The sequence below is a fragment of the Sinohyriopsis cumingii genome, chromosome 6 (assembly GCF_028554795.1).
Source record: "Sinohyriopsis cumingii isolate HCF-2022 chromosome 6, ASM2855479v2, whole genome shotgun sequence".
NCBI classification, from domain to species: domain Eukaryota; kingdom Metazoa; phylum Mollusca; class Bivalvia; order Unionida; family Unionidae; genus Sinohyriopsis; species Sinohyriopsis cumingii.
This window is the reverse complement of record NC_142966.1, coordinates 65,974,803-65,980,827: the sequence shown is the minus strand read 5'-3', so window position 1 is coordinate 65,980,827 and position 6,025 is coordinate 65,974,803.

The window sequence follows — 6,025 nt, the reverse complement described above, 5'->3', positions numbered from 1 at the left end:
AACGTTTATGTGGTACCCAATTGTCTGTCAGCACTGCAAGACTGTAACTGTGACTGCGGAAATAAATATCATACTCAAACATTTTATAGTCTCCTTCTCATCTTGCTACTGAACATTTTCAATGAATACATATACCCTTTTTTACATACATTAAACAGTTTATTTCTTTGTCTCCTTTTAGGGTCAGATTGAAGGAAAACTAATAGAATTGTACTAGCTCTTAACAAAATTTGAAAATGACATAAAGAAACCGTTTGCATTGAATCAGACTCGGAATGCATTGGAAGTCGAACAATTCCGAATTTAGTCAGTATTGTGATGCAAATTGTGACGGTCATGACTATTTGTTGCAATTTCTTTTTCGATGCTTAGTCCTGACTATATATATTCAGTTACGGTTCCCAGTCAAAAACTGAATGGTTTATATACAATTGGTACAAAGGGCTCCAATTTGACCATTTCAAAATTATGCCACAACTAAATATCCCTAACGCCTGTCTTCGAGTAGGCACCATCATGTGCCCATTTCCAAATTATCTAGGTTCTAATGTCATCAATCATGATTACCGTCATCATGCCCCGTCTGTTCTCGAATTTTCCATCCTTCGCTCTTATTTTAAAATGTACCTTGACTTGATAAGTGATAAGAATACCAATTAATTTCAGTGTACAAACTATCAGGCATATATGTTTGTCACAGAAGAAAACGTTGGATTGGGTTATTGCATCAACTGCCTAATATGTTATTGCATCAACTGCCTAATATGTTACTGCATCAACTGCGTAATGTTATTGCATCAACTCCCAGATAAATTTACCAGCGTCCAAACCGTATATTCCCCGATGAAACGATAGATGTCAAGCCGAACAGTTATTATAGCAAAACACAGTAAACCAAACGGAGATCAGAATAATAGTTCAAAAGATTAAGGTATCTTCTCGTGCTGTCCTTTTGGTGTTATGTTTATATCACGCGATCGTGATTTTTGAAACACAATCCCTAATTTGATAGATATATCTGAGATGCTTATTGAAGACAAACACAAGTGTATCACTTCACTCAGCTTGTGTTGAGGTGCTTAAGATTTTCATTTCTAAATAAGCTACCAAGTACTTTTTAAGGTACCTGTAGATACTTTAGATTACAAATTGATGTGCGAACGATAAATTCATTCCAGCTATTAATTTCCCAATTCGTAAATGGACAGACATATTTTCAGTACTTTGCTATCTGCATACTATATGCATCATATCGTAATCGGTTGTATAGCACACGCTTGACTTATACGAAGTCTTGTTTATATTCCACAAGCTGATATGAAGCTTGGACAAGCAGTTTGCTAGTTTGCGATATCTATTTGCATATTCTTTGATCATAATACCAACATCAATCACCCCTTTCACACACCACATTCACACACACACACACACACACACACACACACACTTTTGTCACCCTGAATGATTAGGTTGGTATAATTTGCTGAAGAAAGGCATCTCATTGAAATTGTCCAGAGGGTGTGAAGAGAATTTTCAGACGTGGAATGATAGCCTTATTAATTCAGAATGATTTGCTCCCAAACATTTTTTTAAAAATCAGGTCTTATACACCATTAAGCAAGGTATTGGCTACATCAGAGGTGGGAAAAATACTGCAAGCGGGCCGGTATAGGTAGGTGTGGCTTTTAAATTCACTTGTCCAACAAAAGCATTGGACAGGTTGCACATTCCGGGGCTACATGGTTTACAACATTCGTGATGATAACAAAATCATAGTAGATAAATTTGATTACAAGGGCTATCCATGTAAGGTATCAGTCTTATAACTAAATAACCAAGATTTACTGAGTGCTGATACATATATACTGGTAGAATACGACCCCAAAACACTATGAATGATCTTTTAGTAGCAGTTTAAATCTGGCCAAACTTAATTGCTGGCTTGCAATAATTATACTAATGTGATGTACCTTGCGATCATTCTGACAACAATTTTTTTACATGCGTACGTCTCGTTCAGATGAAGATGACAATTTGTCTTAGCATGTTCCATATAAATCTATACAGATACGTTTATTTATAAAACATAAAACCTTTCTGTTACATTTAACTGTCTATTATAAACATGCTTGAAATCACGACCAAGTTTATATTATGCAGAAACAAAGAATACTTCTGATCCCATATATAGGGCAAGATCAAAGAGGGTTAGTATATTTAAGAATCACCATAAAAAGACAACCAATCTATTCTGCCTCATTGTATTCAGTGCAAGTGTCAAGAAAGGGTCTGTCGAAGCTGGTGACAGTAGAGAGGAATCTGACACTAGGAATGGCATTGCCATTGAAACTTAATCTTTTCCAATACCAACTGTTTCCATTATGACCCGACACCTAAACATATATGCTAGTGTCAATATGCTGATAATATCTGGTATCTTATAATTTACTATTTGCCGACCATACCAACATTATCTACGGTCCCCTGTTTGATTTCTTTACATTTAACGCTGCCATCTTCACCTGCCAATTGTTTTCATCATTCGTCTATATTTGGACATACTGGCTTTTAAGATATTATTGTTAGGCTCAGGAACAATGATTTGTTCCTTGTATTGTAACAAGAGTAGCGGCATACGCTAAAACATGCACGGTATGTCAGGATCGAAAGGTCACAAAGTCAACAAGTAAAATGCCATTGTTACGTATCCATCACCTAGTGCATCAGTATCGTTTTCAGAATATTGCATTTTGTCTTTCACAAGGTGGAGAAACATGCAGAATTAGTAGATGCAGTACAGCTTATACATATTGACTGTATCAGAAACCCGGTTCTCAACGTTTTACTGCAGAGATAGTTTCTGTCATATGGAATAATGGACCGAATTTAATGTCATCTTCACTCACCAATCGTCTGCTCATTTAAGCAGATCTAGTTAAAATTAGCAATTCGTTTGGTAGTATTAGCACGCTATTTTGTTTATAAACAATACCACATATTAAAGTAGGTTTATTCAGTTGTTCAGGCTGTGTTTGCACAAAAGCCAAACATCCATCTTCAAGAAAATAAATGAATATTAACTTTGCAAGTCGTTTCAACCATTTTCATTTGATTATGAAGCAAATTGTCAATTTTGTGTTACACTATCTTGTCAGTATTATATGATATTTTATTATTCAAACAGTGTTAGTGTTATGTTCTATGGTCATCAATGTGGTTGTCATTTCGGCTCATGAAATACTTAATGTAAACATACCGTGCAGACTTTAACATGTTTGTATATTGTATGAATGACTTGGTTGATTTTATTCTGAAAGTAATAAAGACGCGAATTTGTGGCAACATTTTGTTAGTTTCTAAATTTATTATGCAATCTTAAGCATTACACTTACTTTAATTTTTCTGTACTTTAGTAGGTATATCTGATATTACATTAGTATGTTCAATCAGCATTTATTTGGGTCTACTTGATTTCCTGTAAGAATAGAAACTGAATTCCACTTACTTTATATCAAATCAAGGAAATTGTTTGCAAGATTGATTGCAAAGCTTCTTCACGTCAAGGAGAATTTGAAGAATTTATGCTGACTTGATTCAGCGCATGTTATGATTTTATTTCATGTGTGCGCAATTGTTTTGACGTTTTGAGCCCTTCATGAGTGGCCATAGTTTTAGGATGTCAGCGTATTATCTCTGTTCAATTTTATGCTCCTGCTTTGTGTGTAAAATGTATTTCTGAAATAGCTGCTAGAAATATACATCAAAGTTTTCAGATTTGATGTATACATTAAGTGATTTGTATTTCCTTTCTCATCCTTTGTGGCACAATTTGAAGAAACAAACAACTGATACATTAATTTTACTTTTGGTAATGAGAGTGGTGATTAAAGGGAGGTAAGTATATTAACTCAATGAACATGTTAGACAGCGTCAATATTTGGTTAATATGGTCCAATTGTTGAAAATATTTGTCTCCCCTGAAATATACTTAATCTGTGGTTGGGTGGTTGGTGACTGAGAAGGATATTGCAACGTTATGTCATAATACGGAAGGTATTCCTGATCCCCCATAATGTATTAAGATGTGAAAAGAGTTAATCGAAATGACGTTTGCTTATAGGCTTGCCAATAATGTCACAGCTCACCCAAAAGGTTGCAAGAAATATTAATTAATTACATCCCAGTTCGGATATACTTTCCTAATTTCCCATGTATGAATAATACAATTTACATTTCTTGTAATCTTTAAAAACAAACTTTGTTCCTCGTCATGCAATTCTTCCAATCAATAATTGAACATATTTTGTTTTTCAGTCATATTTATATTGTCTCAGCAAAACATAACAGGATCGAATTCCTAAAGAGAAAAGTTTGCAAAAAGTATGATAACGGATCTAGTCATATATTGCAACCGGACTTAGTATGTCAATTTCAACTCGAAATTAGGATAAAGAATAAACAATGACGTCCCTAAAGGTCACTGAAAATTTTGAAGAGTGTAAAATATGGATGAATACATACTTAATTTGATTTGATGTAGCATAACAGTGAAAAAACAGTACTACGAATAACGGATGATTGGTTTCCATATACATTCTTTGTACAAATACTTAAATCTGTGTTCCTTATGCTTAAATTTGCTGATGAGATATTTACTCATAATGGGTTAGCCCCCACACCACCACCAAAACCACAACCTCCAAAAAAGCTTATTTTAAAAACTAACGATATACACCTCTTCCGAAACTAAAAGGTCCCGATTTCAGCACATATTGGACTATATGGACTAGTATAATAAAGACTGCAAATGCTGTCTTCTTTGCTAATGTTTTCCATTATAGAAGATAATTCAGTTGATACAGGAAGAGCTCCAAAAATTAAATAATTAAGTTCAAAATAAATCTATCAAATAGTTTATCTTCGCCATAAAAACTGTCTTAAAGTTTCACATGACCGATAAATACCACATATTTTACTCGTATTACTATTACTGCTAGCTACTATTACTAGTACTATTACTAATACAACTGTTACTACTACTAATAATAATAATAGTAATTAACATCATCAGCAGAATAATTTAAACCGTAGAATGTCATTACATTAAGATTTGACAAATGTTTATATAAATTACCTTTACGGACACTTACTGAATTGTTTTCCTCCGTAGCCGTTCTTTTCATATACTTTCCTTATTTTTCACGTTGTGTATTTGGTTAGCAAGCAAGAAAAATTTCCAATTTGCAGTTTAGGATAAACTTGTCTACATTACCTCACCGCTTAATAAAACGTTCGTACGTATACCATACGTATACTTTACACCATGTATGCACACTGTTATAACTTGGATTATGAAACTTGGTTAAGTGATACATTTTGACGAAATCTACACTCTCATAGCATATGTGGTTTGTTAAATATTTGTCTGCATGATAATTCATTTCTACATTAGCTGCCAGGGATTAATATATAATATATTCTATCGAATGTACGGGATTGGTAATTACATTTGGTTTCAATACAAGATGTCTTACTAATATAGATACAGACTTTTAAAGTTTGAGATTTTGAACTAAGTATCTCAAAAATCTAAATTTGCCTATGAATGATAAAACAATATCGTCATGCAAATAAAGGAAATGATATATATTCTTGCCGGATGGGGTCTAAATGACAACGTTGTTGTACACCTCTTTCATGTGTCATAATGCCCGGGTTTTTTTAAGAACCCCAATGAAGACAAGGACCGAGAATATTATCTAGTAATTCTACACTGTGTATCTTTATCTTTTGAATTTATATATGGTTTCTGAGCGGTCGGTGGTATTGTCTTGCACTCTTTATAGAGCTTTTTAAAAAGGAAATAAAATGTTACGCAACTTATCTTGGCTCTTTAAACTTATTTGCCATCAATTTTGACAAATATAAAACAAAACAAGAAAAACATGCAACGTGTACGTACCTCGAGAGTATTATTACAGTCTTATGAATGCATGAATTTATATTGCAACATAATTAGAGATAA